The following is a 17,255-nucleotide window of genomic DNA, read 5'->3' as shown; positions in this document are numbered from 1 at the left end:
ATGATCATCAATTTGAAGATATTTGAACAGCAAAACATCTTCTAGTGACATTTTTGAGATAGGCTCAAATTTGATTGTTTAGATACTCGGCTCTATATAAACTTTTCCCTTTATATAATACATCAAATTTATACTGTACAAGTAACAAGTACGTGCACCTCAAAAACTCATTAGAAAAGTTGTTCCCAGAAGAACTTTCCGATTGATCATCTTGACTTTGATATACATGTTAAATATAAGCGTCTTATAATATAACATTTGGACAATCAATTTTCAAGATTTTTCAATGTTTATAGATATACTCGATGCGTGCCATTTTTTTAACTTTAAATTTAATAATAAAAATAAAAATAAATTTTCAGGGCTGGAAAAATTTTTGACACCAAAACTCCATCTTTGAACTACTTTGGGCCGGCCTTAACTTCCAAGATGGGATTCTCTCTCTACTCCTAATTCTCTCTCTACAATGCCCTTGTCCTTTCTCTATGTATCTATGTTTGTTGAGTCCACGTGTCTCTCTGAGCACATTGAACCCCAAATGAAGGGATCGGAGACTTGGGCAATAATCCAGGTGACACTCACAATAATGGCGGTAGAACTACCCTACCACATCTTGGAGGTATCCCAAACACTAGGTATTTTCATTTGGAAGTTTAAACTTCACATGTTATTTCTCAAATTTAAAATATATTTTTATATTTATATTATTTTGCTCTAGTCTCATTTGCTAATAACATATTGTATTTCCTCTTGAGTATACTATCTATTTACTCGCTAGCGTAAAACCCCAGGACCCCAAATTTTGGAGATATAGCCTCTGTAACGCATAGATTAACCACGATAAAAGGTTTGCTAATTGCACCCTCAAAGCATTTAATACAAATCACTGTCAGGCAGCCTTAAATAAATTAATTAATAACAAAAAAAAAGCAAAATACCCCTGATGAGATCTGTCGATACTTTTAGTAATTTTTTTCTTTGAAATTACTTTTTATATTTTTTATTAGCACTGATTGTGAGAAGCATATACATCTCAAATTTGGGCTTAATTGATGCATACAAAATAAAATTAAATATATTATATGCTTGTAGGACTCGAGCATAAAATATAAAATATAGGAGAATTTTTAAATTCCAAAAAATAAAATAGTTTTTCTGCAAATATTTCTATTCTTTTAATCACTTTGAACAATTTTGAAAAAGAAAAGAAGAGCTTCTTCTAGAGTCATTCTTCATGTCCCCCGAAAAGATGTTCAAAGTCAATCGTTTAGGGACCTAAGATGATCTTAGTCCTCAGTAAAGAAGACCTAAAAATTTTCAGATGAAACAATCCTCCAATAATGTGGTGCTTTACGATGGTCAGACTGCCTAATCTTTTCCTAAATGAATATGGAATTTGATATACGACTACTTGGAGGTATCAAAAAACTTTCAAGACATCTAGTAGACTCTAGGTTGGCAATGGTCCCAGGCCTTGGCCAGGCCATCCCTGGCCCTAGCCCAGCCTCAGTATTGTAGGGTTGGCCTAGGCCCGATCCGGCTTGGTTGGGACCAAATAGTCCTTAGCCCAAGATCGGCTTTGGCCCTATTAAGGAAGGAAAAGTAAATGAAAAATGAGCCTGGTTGGGCCTAATGAGGTTGGCCCTGTCATGACCATACCTAGATCCAATCCTATCATGGCCTAGAGCCAATTGGGGTCAGCCCTACGCTTGGGCCACAATAGCATGGTTCTCAGACCATATTTTGTTGCTCGCGCTTTAGAATTATAGAGCTGGGCCAACCGGGTCAGGCCGGTCTACGCAGCCCATTGCCACCCTTAGACTAGACTCTGTAAAAGAAAAATATATATTAGATATCAAGTTAATATGGAAGGTATATGTTGTAATAAAAAATAAATGTAATTTTTTATAATTTCCATACTGATATGCAATATATACTTTTATTTCACCGACTTCACAATTGGCAATTGCTTGAAAACGTGTCCCCTAGTTGCTGGTGCCATTTTTTGCAACTATTGTTATTGTGATACTTATAATTTTAATTACATTTGTATTACATTAATTATTATTATTGTATAACCATAATGAAAATAAGGAAAAATTACGCATATATCCGTTATATTTGCTGTTATTGTAAAAATATTTTTTAGTTTCCGTTATTACATTTATATCTATTTTTTTAACTTCATAACATTTTTTTAAAAAAAAACAAAATTGCCCATTTCGGATTTAAAAAATAAAAAATCAACTAAATTCGGTTTTTGAATAGCCAAATTCTTGCTTATCATTTCTTTGATCGCAATAAGCATCACTCGATATATGAATACGTGTCAAGAGAAAAAGCTAGAGAGAGAAAGTACTGAATCTATGCAACAGAGCAACCGTGAAGGGCTATTAGAGTGAAAGAACAATGCATAAAAGTCTCCAAAATGAACTTCCTAAGAACTTTACCCACTTTTGCCTATCTCTCGCTCTCTCTCTCTGTCCACATTGGCCCGGGCACCCTCTCTCCCCAAAACTAGCCCGAGCTCCTTTTCTCTCGGTTTCTCTCCCCAAAACCGGGCCCAAGCTCCCTCTCTCTCGATCTCTCTCCTCCAAACCAGGCCCGAGCTCCCTCTCTCTCGCTCTCTCTCCCGAAGCAGGCCTGAGCTTTTCCCTCTCTCTCGATCTCTCTACCCGAATCCAAGGTCCGATCTCTCACCCTATCTCTCGCTCTATCTCTATGAAGGACCCATGATCTCTCACTAACTTTGTGAACTATCTCGGGCTATTGATTTCTCAGCCCGGCCCAAGCTCCCAAAGCCCGAGCTCGATTTGTAGCTCGATCTCTTAGCCCCAAATCCACCCTATCAAAGGTATACAAGAGTATTTTATTTATTTTTTATAAAAATAAAAAATAAATTGCTGTCACATTCCCAAAATTATTCCCATATTCTTTTTTTCAATAATGTTTACATTTCTATCTTTTTTTCTCTTTGATCTCACATGAAATTTTACCTTGTTGGATTTTATTTAGGTAAATTATTAATGATATATATTGTTGTCAAATTCCTTTCGTGCCTAGATAGCATGCATTGTAGATTTAAACCGGAGAAAAGAAATTGAATCCTTGTGTACCAGTTTCTCACTCTCGATTATCCACTCTGTTTAAACTATTTAAAAGAATAGATGATTGGTTTGAATGTGCTATCCTTTAGGGCTTGACTGTTATTGGTACTTGTAATTTTTATTCCTTATTGTAAATTTATTTTCTATTGGGTAGTGCTAGCTACACCCTGTCGAAGACGTTAAAGATTTATTTGGACATGGCTTCAGGCCACTTTGATCAAGTTGTTGAGATGCATTGGGGTTCAGCGTCTTGATTTACTGTCTCAAACTACAACCATAGATGACAATGTACAACTAAGCCATACATAGCAATGCCTTAGCTGCGGAGAAGGAGCTCATTTATAATTTGATGCAACCATAGATCACAATGTACAACTAAGCCATATCAATGCCTTAGCTCAGGAGAAGGAACTCATTTATAATTTGCTGCAACTTGAAGGCTTGAAAAATGACGAACATATAGGCTGGTAGATTGATCAATATAATCTAGAAGTTATAAATGGAATGCACCATAAAGGGGCAGAAGCCAGCTTGCCATAAGTGTCATTTTAATAGAGTTCGAGTATATTCTATACTCGTTCCAACACCTATTAATCTTTTTCCCCTTTCCAAATAGTACTTCTGGTGTTGCTTAGCTAGCAGTGCCCAAATGTTTAACTACGATCCTATTGTAAATTTATTATTTATTGGGTTTGTTTTGCTATAAATTTTGGGTATGAATGATCCATCTTATTTCTTTTGTTCAAATTTAGTTCGTCAATAAAAAATTAAAATTATGCCTAGCTCTTATTAATTTTAGTAGTAGCTCTTGTGTTTGTAGGTTATATACCCCCCAACAATGTGCCTACCTCTTATTAAAATTTAATTGTAGCTATTTGAAAAAAAATCCAACAGCCTGCCAAACTTTCGCAAGTTCAAGCCCAATATTAAGACGTTGTAATGCAATGTGTGGAGTGTAAATTATTACAATTCTTGTGCAGGACAAAATGAAATGGGTGATGACAGATTGATTTATTGTATTTTAGTGGAGAACTCCAATGAAGTGTTAATGGGACTTTAAATTATATTGGTGCTGATGCATGTACATTTATGATTGACAGCAGAACTAAGTTAGATGACATACAAAAATCCGTAGCAGAGCAGTTCGTACTTGAAATCTACTTGAGATCTTTGAAGTATTTTATATTGAGAATTTATTGTGAACCTATATATTGACGATGATATTGTTAGGATGTCAAACGCCTTTGAAGGTGAGAATCAAGTATTCGTCTATGTATTTGATGGGAGTGAACGTAGGGGTTGAAGTACTTCATAGAATACGCAGTCGAAGAGGTCAGACCCCCCATAGGTAATGTTCACAATTTTATAGTCAATATTTAGATATTTATAATTTCTTTGGCTTCAAACTAATTGCCCTCTAGCTATTTTTTCGCATTCCAGCTATTTTTTTTACAGTGTTGGATCTATGAGAATTTTCCAGCTTTACATACTAAGCCTACAACTATCATCATAGAAATGCCTAGAGCATGTAAGTGGAAGAAACAACCACACAGCAAAGACCCATTACCAACGCTTGATGACATCTAAATTGACATGGTTAGTGAATTGCTTATGTGATTATGTAATTGTAGGTAATCTATCAAATGCAAATACAAACATGGTTGGTAGTTTGCTTGTGTATTTATATAATTGTAGGTAAATATATCTAAGGCAAATACAAATAAGTGGTTTTTGTATTATGTTTTTGTTGTAGGTGACTTGGCAACCATATAAGGAGTACAACTCATTAGATACATTCAGTAAAAAAAACACGTTGTGCCGATCATATCTGATAAGTTTCCACATTGCAGAGTACTATATGTCTGATTGTGTACTGCGGCAATTTGGGAAGACACAAGTGATTCTTGTTGGGCCACCCAAGTGGAAGGAAAAAATCGGTTTACACCCCACAAGTTGGATTAACGAGTTGAGTAGAGAGATAAGCAACTGGAGGCAACGATAACACAATGTTGTCAAGGCAGACGTGGATAAATATGATGGACTGCCTACAAATAAATATATGGCCTGGTATAACATGTTTACCCATAGATATAGAAATACACCCATGTGTCCCCCATCGCAGTCGTAATCAAATGTGCCCTCCTCATAGGCCATGATGATAGCAATACTCCCATGTGCCCCACCTCGCAGTCACAATCAAATGTGCCCCCCCTTTGTAGGCCATGATGAAGAGAGGAGATTGTTATATTATCTAATTTATGTATTTTAGTTTTTATCGACTTAGTATGTATTTATTGTAATTATCTATTTTGTTTTTTATTGTGTACTTGCAGCGATTAACTTGTATAGGGATACTATAAGCTGCACTTCGTGGTGAAGTATTAACAGGGGAATCCAGACGTTATGTACATGATGCAAAACACTCATATGGAGACAGATGTCAAGGAAATGGTAGAAGTGAGAGCGAGGAGAGAGATAGTGGAGATGATGAAAGCGAGACCGAGGAGGGAGATAGTGGACATAAGGAAAGTGAGACTGAAGAAGGAGATGGTGGAGATGAAGAAAGAGAGAGTGAGACCGATGAAGAAAAAGAGAGGAGAATAAAGAACAGAAAATGACAAGAGAAAAAATCACCAAATTGAAGCTACACCGGCCTTGCATACGGAATCAAGGTGGAATTTGCGATCATGAAGAGAAAGAGAGATGTCTAGGAGGAAAGGACTAGGGAGGGATACGTAGTAAAGGGAAATGGTATTACAAACTGGCCAAAAAACTGGCTGAGGCGAATAAAGTGATTGACATGCATTTTTTAGATGATACCTGAATATGTAATTTGAAAAGTGACTAATGCAAGTTGTAAAGGCTATTAACCTTTTTTTGAGATGTATTTTCAATTAATATGTATTTTTGACTTTGATATGTATGTTTGAAACAAATGTTAAGTAGTGAGATTCAAAAAGTGAAATATCCATTCTTTTTGTACAATTGAAGCTACTCTATCATAACAGCTAGCTAATGAAATGTCCATTCTTTTTGTTAACATGTAAAGGCTATGAACATTTTTTTGAGATGTATTTTTCAATTGATATGTATTTTTGGTTGTGATATGTATGTTTGAAACAAATGTTAAGTAGTGATATTCAAAGAGTGAAATGTCCATTCTTTTTGTACAATTGAAGGTACTCTATCATAACAGCCAGCTAATGAAATGTCCATTGTTTTTGTTATCATGCAAACTTCCAAATACAGGTTGAAAGATACCCATAATCAATGTCATTGAACACTCCATTGATATGGACACTATTTTTTTTCTTCCATTTGGAGGTCCAACTGTAAGAAAGTTGCCAGTAGTTAAACTTGATCTGTAGTATAATGCAATTGCTTCATAACTTCTCATGACAGTATGACACTATGGGTTGGTGATAGAGGTTGTTGTTGGCATGAGCAAAGGTCCCCATAAACGGCCAGTCCGGCAGATCCAGGAGGCAGTCCGACACTGAGATCACTGCAACTCACCTATTCGGCATTTGGAAGGGGCAGTCCCGTACTGAAGTCAGTATAAATGGTATAGTCCGGCGTTTGGAAGGGGTAGTCCGGCACTGAAGTCACTAGAATTGGCCCGGTTCGGCGTTTCGAAGGCAGTCTGGCAGTTCAAGCGGCCAGTTCGGTAGTTCCAGGAGGCAGTCTGGCACTGAGGTCACTGCAACTCACCGGTCCGGCATTTGGAAGGGGCTGTCCGGCATTGAAATCACTGTAAATGGTGCAGTCCAGCGTTTGGAAGGGGTAGTTCGGCACTAAAGTCACTGGAATTGGCCCGGTCCGGTGTTTCGAAGGGGCAGTCTAGCACTTCAAGCGGCTAGTCTGGCAGTTCCAGAAGGCAGTCCGGTAGTGAGGTCAGTGCAACTCACCGGTCCGACATTTGGAAGGGGCAGTCCGGCGCTGAAGTCATTGTAAATGGTGCAACCCCGACATTTGGAAGGGGCAGTCTGGCACTAAAGTCACTGTAATTGGCCTGATCCGGCATTTCGAAGGGGCAGTCCGGCATTGCAAGCGGTCAGTCCAGTAGTTCCAGGAGGCAGTCTGGCATTGAGGTCACTGCAATTTGCCGGTTCGGCATTTGGAAGGGGCAGTCCGGAGCTGAAGTCATTATAAATGGTGCGATCCGGCATTTGGAAGGGGCAGTTCGGCATTGAAGTCACCAGAATTGGCCCGGTCCAGCATTTTGAAGGGGCAGTCCGACACTTCAAGCGGCCAGTCCGGCAGTTCCAAGAGGCAGTCCGGCACTGAGGTCATTGCAACTCGCAGGTCCAGAGTTTGGAAGGGACAGTCCAGCACTTCAATCGCTGTAAATAGTATAATCCGGCATTTGGAAGGGCAGTCCGGCACTGAAGTCACTAGAATTGGCTCTGTTCGGCGTTACGAAGGGGCAGTCCGGCGAATATGTCAATGGAAGGTGCGATTCGGTGTTTGTAAGACTCGGTCCGGTGACTATCTTTGCAGTCCGGCATTTGGATGTCGCGGTCTGAGGATTTATGCTATTGGAGGGGCAGTTTGGCATTTTACAAGTGCGGTCTGGCAATTGATCCTAGATTAATGAGCGATCCGACATTTGTGAGCTACGGTCAGACGTTTATGTCACTGGAGAGGGCAGTTTGGCTTTTGGCAACCGTGATCCAGCGTTTCCTTTTATTGGATCAGAAAATGATTTATTATGCATGGGAAGGGTATTTTCGTAAAAAAAATGAACTTTTTGTGTTGGGGGTTATTTGCTAGAAAAGATAGTTCTAGGGAAAAAGTTGCGAGGAAAAGTTAGGTTGGGGGTAAAATGTTTAGGAAGTTCATTTTGGGGGGTTTTATGCAATTTTTCCAAAGAACAATGCTTTAAAGAAAACAAAACTTATTCCCCAAAAAAATTCCTTTTTTCATTTTGATGATCAAAGCCAGTAAAAAAAATTTAATGGGTCCTTTGATTTCCATGATCAGATAACCAGAGATTTCAACAACTTTGAAAGTTCGATTTCCATTTTTTTTGTGATTTCCAAGATCTAAGATCTAGGGCTTTAAAAATTTCCCCAAATTATGCAGTGTCGATTAGGTCAGAGAACTAAAAATTTCTGTAATTTTGAAAGTTCCCCACTTCATCTATTATTGATGCACTTTCAATGATCAACCAACAAGAGATCTCTGCAACTTTAGAAGCTTCATCTTTGATTGTAATGCTTATTATACATTGCATTACTACAACTAGTTTATAACTATTACATTAAAACGCTGGAGATTTTAAGATGGTAATAATATCACTCAATATGATTAGGACTACATTATAATGAAACTTATAATAAAAAAATATGATTATTTATGCAATATGTTATTGAAACTATAAATATATTATTGAAGGCAAATTATTAGCGGTACAATTTTTTTGAAAACAAAAATAATTAATATTACAATTGATATTAATTTTTAACCAATAATTTTTACTACATAATAAAAATGTAATAGTTTATTGTAATCACCATATGATTATCCAATCGGATAGATTAATAATATCAAATATAAATTTTACATTTATAAGGGTTTCCTTAGTTATTGCACAAATTTGTATTATTGTATCAAAAGGTTGTATATTTAATTGTGATGGTAATAATTATTTTATATTAATCAATTAAAAATTGTAGGTAAAATTATTAACAGTACAATATTGTTTGGAAACCAAAATAATTAACGTTACAATTGATATTAATTTCTAACAAATAATTTTTAATACATAATAAAAATGTAATAGTTTATTGTAATCACCATATGATTAGCCAATCGGATAGATTAATAATATCAAATATACATTTTACACTTATAAGGGTTTCCTTAATTATTGCACAATTTTGTATTATTGTTTCAAAAGGTTGTATACTTAATTGTGATAGTAACAATTATTTAATATTAATCAATTAAAAAATATATAACACCATCATTTATAATATAAAACTATCATTATTGATGTCGTACGTTTTTGAAATGATAATCACACTGATCTCGTAAAGGATTTCTCCATAATGACTATAAACAATTTTCACGTGGGTAGCCAAATCATACTTAGCTAATGTTATTTTTAAGAGTCAATATGAACAATTATAATTTGACCAGATTTTACATATAGTCAATCTTTGAATATACCTATATTTTCACAAAGAAACTATTCAAGACTAATTATTATTGATGTATTTTCACAATAATTGTAATGGAGAAAGCACCCATTCGAATTGAATGGAGTCAAAATGAGGTTATTGCATAGATCATACTAGGTTATCAGTCACGTCCTTCAAGATCAAGAAGATGGGGAGACCATAGGCGGGTGTCCGACAGGTGTGTCTAAGAGATCCTGCTTTCTGATCCAGAGATCAAGAAGATGGGGAGACCATAGGCGGGTGTCCGACAGGTGTGTCTAAGAGATCCTGCTTTCTGATCCAGAATCTGAAGTGGTTTAGGGAGAATCTGTAATAATTACTCTAATTATTATGCTGATAACTACTATTTCTTAAATAATTCTTAAAATCCATAACTATTATAGTATTAATTATTGACAATATTATGTATATTATAATATAACTAAATATAGTTAGTTCATAATAGTTATCTTGTGATTATATACTAAGTTTCATATTTTTGAATCTTTTTAACTTTTCCTTGAGTCATACAATAAGTTTTATATTTAATTAATCAAATTTTTAACTCTGGCAATTGTGTACTGTTTTTCCATTAATTACTCTGTAAGTTGATTTTATTTTATGCTGTATTGAAACTTTAATTACACAAACTCCGATAATGTATCAAAGGGAATTCGAGTTATTATAGTGTCCCGATACTAATTGACGCCCTTCGGTTGAACCATACAAATTTTCTAAAATTATTGACTAAGTTTTTCTACTTTTTTGGTTTAGTGTAGGTTTTATACATGTATATTCAAAATATTTTTTTTACCAGATATAGTGAACCATACATGTTTATTCAAAATATTAACCATATCAATTATGTATGGGTGCAGTTTGTACAGAGCCGAGGCTTTAAACAATCAAAGAAGAGCACACCTTCAAATACTATCGAGAAATATGGTTTTAATACTAGAAATCTTTGTGATAGCCTTAAAATATATTTTCATCTCTAATTATAAAATTTAAAGCTTAAAAAATAGTGTAGATCGAGCGGATCTATGAAAACTTGAAGATCTTGAAAATTGACGGTCTCAAAATGCATTACAAGATACATTATTTCCAAAATTTGAAATCCCTTTTTTTCTCATGTCCATGCATCTTGATGTCGAGATGATCAATTTGAGGATATTTGAGCATCAAAACAACCTGTTCTAGTAAAAATTTTAAGGTAGTCTCTAGTTTGATTTTTTAGATCCTGGGCTTATATAAAGTTTTCCCATTATTTTATTGGTTTTCCATTAATCGTCTAATGAGACTTGCCAAATAAGTGCATGTTCCTAGCAAACTAAATCAAAGAAAACACAAAAAAATAGAAGATTGGGATGGATGGCAAATAAGGGAAACAAATAGCCAACACTTCGAAACTTGAAGAGGGATGGACCTAGAAGCGAGAGGTTTTGGGACGTTGGTTATAATACCCTAGGGTTTTAAATTGGTGGCAAGGGTTTTATTGGCACACGGATGCATCCGTAGCTGAGGTAAGGTGGCACCTTCAAATTTGTTCACAGTATATAATTTTGATGCAAAATGTTTTTAGGATTATCTCAAAATCTATTTTTATATCTAATTATAAAATTTTAAATTTAAAAAATGGTTAATATCAAGTAGATCTATAAACATATGAAATCTTGAAAATGAATGGTGTAGATAATATGTTGTAAAATGCACTATTTCTAATACTTAAAACGTTTTTTATTTTTCATGATCATACATCTCGATGTTGAGATGATCAATCAAAGGGTCTTTCAACATTAAAACTACCTTTTCCAATGGATTTTTGAGGTGCATCCGTGGTTCTACATTATAAGGTTGCATCCTTATATAAACTTTTTCCTTCTCATTATCTTAGTTTTTATGGGTTAGATTAGCTCTGATGTTTCTAAAAGAAAAGAAAAAAATCATATTACTTCCCCAAAAAAGAAAAGAACGTAAATTGATTTTTATAATAAAGGTACCTCAATTTATTTTTATTACCAAAAACCTGAATTTATTTTTTTATATCAAAAAGTACAATATCTTATGACAAAGCACGTCATTGATTTTTTTTCTAAGAAAAAGTACCTCGATTTATTTTTTATCAAACGTTACCTCAATTTATTTTTTAACCCAAAAATACTAAAAATTAATTTTCTTTACCTCATAAAAAATTGCTTCATTTATTTTTTATACGAAAAATACCTTAGCTTATTTGAATTACCAAAAAGTATTTTAATTTATTTTTCTTACCAAAAAGTATGTCAATTTATTTTTCTTATGAAAAAAGTACTTCATTTTATTTTTCTTACCAAAAAGTATGCCAATTTACCTCACTTCAATTTTCTTTTCAAAAAAGTACATCTAATATTTTTCTGAAAAATACCTCAACTTATTTTTCTTACAAAAAGTACCACAGTTCATTTTTCTTACAAAAAAATACCTCATTTTATTTTTCTTATGGAAAAAAAAACCTAAATAGATTTTTATACCAATAACTACCTCAATTTATTTTTATTGTAATACACAATTATATGATTATCATGGCTTATTATTACATTAATCATATGTATCAATGTAATATGATATCATAATTACAATAGTAAGTTTTGGGAAAAATTACTAAAAATCCCCCAAAATGAGCTTTTTAGACCTTCTATCCCCACCCTAATCTTTCTTTACTCCTTTTTTTAAAAAACCAACTTTCGTTACTAAAACCTCCCCAACTGAAAAAGGTTTATTTTTTTTGCCAAAAATACCCCTTCCCGTACCTTGAACGTGCGATCAAATCTTGTCGACGGACCCCAATTTTCATTAACACTAGACCGCGGTTATTATTCGTCGGAGTGCTTATGAGAAAACAATATGCCAAATCGAATATCTAAAATGTCAGACTGAAGTGCCTGTGTATCCAGGAAACATATCGCCGGAGTGCTTCTTAGTTTTGCCAGTGCGCATTTTTTAGATTCCGGATTGGCTATTAACAGTGAATCAATCTCCAGAGTGAATTCAAGAAAAGCTGGAGTGCCTTTTAGTTTTGCCGAAGTGCTTTTTATAGATGCCGGACTGCTTTTTTACAGTGAACTAGTCTTCGGAGTGCTTTCAGCAAATGTCGGAGTGCTTTCTAATGTTGCCGGAGTGCATTTTACAAATGCCGGAGTTCTTATTTAACAATGAACATTCTCCGAAGTGTATTCAGAAAATGCCGGAGTGCTTATTTAACAGTGAACATTCTCCGAAGTGCATTTAGAAAATGTCGCAGTGCTTCTTAGTTTTGTCGGTGCACGTGTTTTAGATTTCGGATTGCCTATTAGCAGTGAATCAATGTTCGGAGTGGATTCAAGAAACGCCGGAGTGATTTTTAATTTTGTGGAAGTGCTTTCTACAGGTGCCGGACTGATTTTTTACAGTGAACTGATCTCTGGAGTGCTTTCAGAAAATGCTGAAGTGAGTTTTAGTTTTGCCGGAGCGCGTTTCATAAATGTCGGACTGTGATCTCCGGAGTGTGTTCAAAAAATGCTGGATCCCCCAAGAATGCTCCAAGTTCTTGGTTTGTTCCTTCATTATTTGTTTGCTATAAATACTGGTTTTCTTTCACCAAACAACCTTCTTTCTCTTGCTAGAAAACATCTGTGTTGTGTGAAATCTCTCTCTATACCTCTATTATGTGAAGTCTCCATTTTTTCTCTCTCTCTAAAGTACCTCTATTGTGGAAAATCTCCATCTCTCTCTTTCTCTCTCTAGAATACCTCTATATTGTGTAAAATCTCCCTCTATCTCTCTAAAATGCATAGAGATACACTCTCTCTCCTCTCCTCTCTCTCTCAAGAATACTTCTATATTGGGTTGGAATTTCCTCTATATGTTATTTATTTTGCCTACAGAAAGATTTGATTTGTGTGAGGAAGCCAATGGAGAGAGAAAGAAATTCGTGGAGAGGGAAAACCGTGAGGAAGATAATGGAGAGGGAAATCCAGTAGGAAGAAGACGTGAGGAAGAAGCTGAGGAAAATAGAGAAAACCGTGAGGAAGAAGTCGTGGTGGTGAAGGAGAAAGCCGTGAGCATGAGGAAGAGGCCGTGAGTATGAGGAAGAGGCCGTGAGCATTGAGGAAGAAGCCGTCAGCGTGAGGAAAATAGAGGAATGGGTGAAAACCAAGGTTCGTAAGGAAAACAGAGTAAATGGGTTAATGGGAGGGGTAGCGAGTAAAGGTCAAAATGGGGGTAAAATTATTTTTAACTCTTATTTTTCTGGGTTGGGGGGTTTTAGTAAGGAAAGTTGATATTTTAAAAAGGAGAGTAAAGAAATGTTAAGGTGGGGATAGAAGGTCTAAAAACCTCATCTTGAGAGATTTTTAGTAATTTTTTCTAAGTTTTATTATTCGAATTAATATTTATATTATTCTTATCATACAAATCAATGTAATATGATATCATGATTACAATTGTAAGTTTTATTATTCAAATTTATATTTATATTATTATTACAAATATTGTTATAGTTTTAACAATATAATACAACTTTACTGGTTGGGTAGTGCTCCTTTATGGCTTTAGAGAGAGAAGAGAGAGATTAATGTGTAAGAGACATAGAGAGCACTTCTTTTTATAGTCTTGAATAAGTTTAAGGTTTCTTTGGTTATTCCATAGTTTGCCTCTTCTAGTGAGATTGAATATGCACAATTGATCTTGGGTGACTTGTGGGGTGAGGTGAGAGATATGAGCTCTTCATTCTATAGATAGGTCATCGAAATCATATAGAAGGCGTTAGAACATTTATCTCCCATTTTCGAAACTATTTCTCCATCAATTAATTTGAATAAAAAAATATCTATGATAATATTGTGCTTTCTTATTTTCATGCATAAGTCGTCTCACATTTTTTTGTATTCAATTTCAAAGCTTCTTTCAAACACAATCTTTCCAAAACATAAGCTTTCTTCACTCTCAAGTCATAAGCTTGAATTAAATGACAGGAAAGTCCACAAGATGGGGGCATGCCACCCTAGGTGGCACATCATGGCCCCCACCAAATTGTCATGGTGGGCCCCTATATATATTTGGGCTTTCCATGGAATATTAAAATTATTTAAAATAATTTATGATTTTTAAAAATTCATAAAATCCAATTTGAATAATTAAATCAATATAAAATCAATATTTTTATTTTTATATGTCAAAATTTTAGAAATAAAATACTTAGAGACTCAGAAAAATTCAATAACAATTCTAAAAATCATATAAAATTAAAAGAAACATAATTAAATACTTTTGATGGAAAAATGATCCATATGGTCAAGGAATAAATAAATAAACATTGGCGTACTCCACCTTCTACTATTGACTACAGTCCACACTTACTTTCTCAAACGATCTAGTATTGCCCATCACCCACAGTCTATACAAGGGTTCATTAGTGGGTCACCAAAGTCTAGCTAATGGGCAAGGAGTCGTAATTTCAACATGTGGATTTCAAGTTCTCCCCTAGAGACGTATCAAGCTCACATAGATTTGATGCAACCACAGCTGCATAAGGGTAATTTCTCGCACATGCATAAGTTTCACCTAAAAGATGGATTGCTTTCCCAAACGGCTATCATATGTGTATGTGGTGTGATGATATGCAGATGAGATTTATCCCCTGTCTCTAAAGGCCCACATCGCACACAAGGGCCTCATAGTCCATCGGCTCACTCATTCCGGCATACTCCGACCTCATCAAGGGATGACCCATTATAACCCTTACCAGTTTATTCTTTATGCCCAGGTAACATAAGTTTTTCTCAATCGGCTGGCCTAGTTCGTCCAGATCAATCCGGTATCAGTAAACATCGTTTGTTTAGTACAATCCATACCGAACCACACTCCCATTGAGTTCATGTTCCATTATATCAAAAAGTCCAATTACAAGCACTCATATGGCCTTTAATAGTCACATATACCAAATATATACGCGGGCTATAAATTTACTGCAAACATGCACATGCCATAGTTATAGTCCTTCACCCGTAAGATCATATACATAGCCTTACGTTTGAGAAAGCCATGCTCTTTATTCACTCAAGGAGCTCCTTATTCACACTAATAAAGGAAGCATGCACTAAACTTATTGGCCTAATTTTGGGCTTGGCCTCAGTGTTCACTTATGTTTTGGCGAGGGCCTTGAACTCGGCTTGCAAGCAACAATAGCACCTCCTATAGCCACAACATCGGTGTCTGTAGGGGCTGCATCCATAGCCTCCACGCCCACCACCATAGCCGGGGCCATATCTATCGCCACACCCATCGTAGCCTGGGTATCTGCCGTAGCCAGGGTTCCACCGTATCTTGGGTTTCCACTGTCGCCAGGGTACCCACCAAGACGCCCTTCGTAACCGGGGTATCTGCCACCACAGCCAGTGCCATATCCACCGTATTGCTCTATGTGTGCATCCTCCTCTTCTACAACTGCTTCATAGGCAAACATATATGAGCTAGCTCACCATATCCACCATATTGTTAATGAGGGACAAGTTTTGACAAAATAAAAAAAGGCGGGTTGATCGATCTTTTTTGTAATTTTCACCTATAAATAGAGCATTTCATATTTTTTTTAAAAATTGAGGATCCGTAAGTAAATCACCCATATTCTGGTTTTTTTTTTTAGCAAAAAATCCTAGATAATTGACAAGCTAGCTCGAGCCGTACAATGCCAACTGCTTCAACTCGTTCCAAAAAGATGGATTAAGTATATTCAACAACTTCTAGTAAGAACGAATCACATAAATCTAAACAACAACTTCTAGTAAGAACGAATCACATAAATCTTAACAACAACTTCTAGTAAGAACGAATCACATAAATCTAAACAGTTCTCTATGAGCTGTGAGGTTGGGTGACAAATTCAACCCACCAATGTAATTTTTTAAACATTAATTTCGAAAGGTATACCATTGCACACGCAGCACAAACAACATATAACTCCTTAAAAAAATGCTTGCAAACATTTGGATTAACCTCCTGGTCACCAGAAGGAAAGAATGAGCTTAGATATTCAAGTAAAAACATGGAAATAAATGTCTCAATATTTTTATGATAAATGAAAAAACTCCTTGAATCCCTGGCAGATATAAGGATCCTGGTTTTTTCTTCTTTGTTGGTTGGTTTACTTTCCTCAATTTTCTTAGCTGCCACTGAAAGAAAGACCGATCTTTTACTAGGGAAATACATTTTATTTTTTTAATAATAATCACCCTTTATATTTTGGCAGCAAGATCACTCACAGATAGTCTTATTACAAACAATAGATATTCCAAAAAGAAATAGCACATCAATAAAATAAATCTCAACTACTTGATGTCATTCATACAACCTGATACTATGCTTAAGAATATAAAATAAAGAACAAGCAAATAAAAGAAAAGATGTCGGAGATTACCTCAACTGGACTTTTCATACCCCACACTGAGTCACCACATCCAATGGCACTGGATTTGCGGTCTAGCTTCAATCTTGGACGGGGATAGCTCTTTTCGACCAAGCTAGGTAACCACCCTTAAAATATTTACTAAACCTTAACCCCCAACATTAATTTAGGCTCATTTTAATTTTTTCAACCCTTGGTTTCTTCTTAGGTCTAGAGAGGAGAGAGAGTACCACCTAAGGTTTTGGAGAAAGAGAGTTAGAGAGAGAAATATAGAGGAGAGAGAGTGGGGCGTGCCCCTCTAAGAGAAAGAAAGGTGAGAGAGAGATTATGGGAAAGAGAGAGAGGTTGTGTAGAGATGGAAAATAAAATCCTCTTTTATAGTATAAAGTTAGGTCTAGGGTTTCTTAGGGTTGTCCTATAATTTGCCTCTTTCATGTGATTGAATCTAGACCGTTGATCAAGATGACTTGTGGGGTGAGAGATCTGAGCCAACCATTCCATAAATGGGTCATCAACATTATGGAAGGTGCTTGGACCATTATCCCCTTATCCTTAAACTATTTT

At 35.4% G+C, this 17,255-nt stretch overlaps 2 long non-coding RNA genes across 13 annotated transcripts; one reads left to right on the top strand and one right to left on the bottom strand.

Moving 5' to 3' along the window:
- Nucleotides 1-2,375: 2,375 nt before the first annotated feature.
- LOC110006863 (uncharacterized) lies at nucleotides 2,376-6,092 on the top strand. Of its 12 annotated transcripts, XR_016042603.1 has the most exons (5): nucleotides 2,403-2,686; nucleotides 2,782-2,854; nucleotides 4,338-4,455; nucleotides 4,548-4,703; nucleotides 4,861-6,092. It is a non-coding gene; the product is annotated as an uncharacterized LOC110006863 (long non-coding RNA). The 12 variants fall into 12 exon arrangements; XR_016042604.1 differs by having other exon boundaries at nucleotides 2,399-2,854; XR_016042600.1 differs by having other exon boundaries at nucleotides 2,402-2,686; nucleotides 4,338-4,703; nucleotides 4,958-6,092.
- Nucleotides 6,093-15,138: 9,046 nt separating this feature from the next.
- LOC148780142 (uncharacterized) lies at nucleotides 15,139-17,021 on the bottom strand. Its single transcript, XR_016042596.1, has 2 exons — nucleotides 16,704-17,021; nucleotides 15,139-15,733 (listed from the first exon to the last, which is right to left on the bottom strand). It is a non-coding gene; the product is annotated as an uncharacterized LOC148780142 (long non-coding RNA).
- Nucleotides 17,022-17,255: the final 234 nt, after the last annotated feature.

This window comes from Amborella trichopoda, chromosome 10 (assembly GCF_054954075.1).
Source record: "Amborella trichopoda isolate Santa Cruz 75 chromosome 10, AtrichopodaSantaCruz75HAP2 v2.0, whole genome shotgun sequence".
Classification (NCBI taxonomy): domain Eukaryota; kingdom Viridiplantae; phylum Streptophyta; class Magnoliopsida; order Amborellales; family Amborellaceae; genus Amborella; species Amborella trichopoda.
The sequence above is the reverse complement of the archived record's forward strand: the minus strand, read 5'-3'. Positions and strand labels throughout refer to the sequence as shown.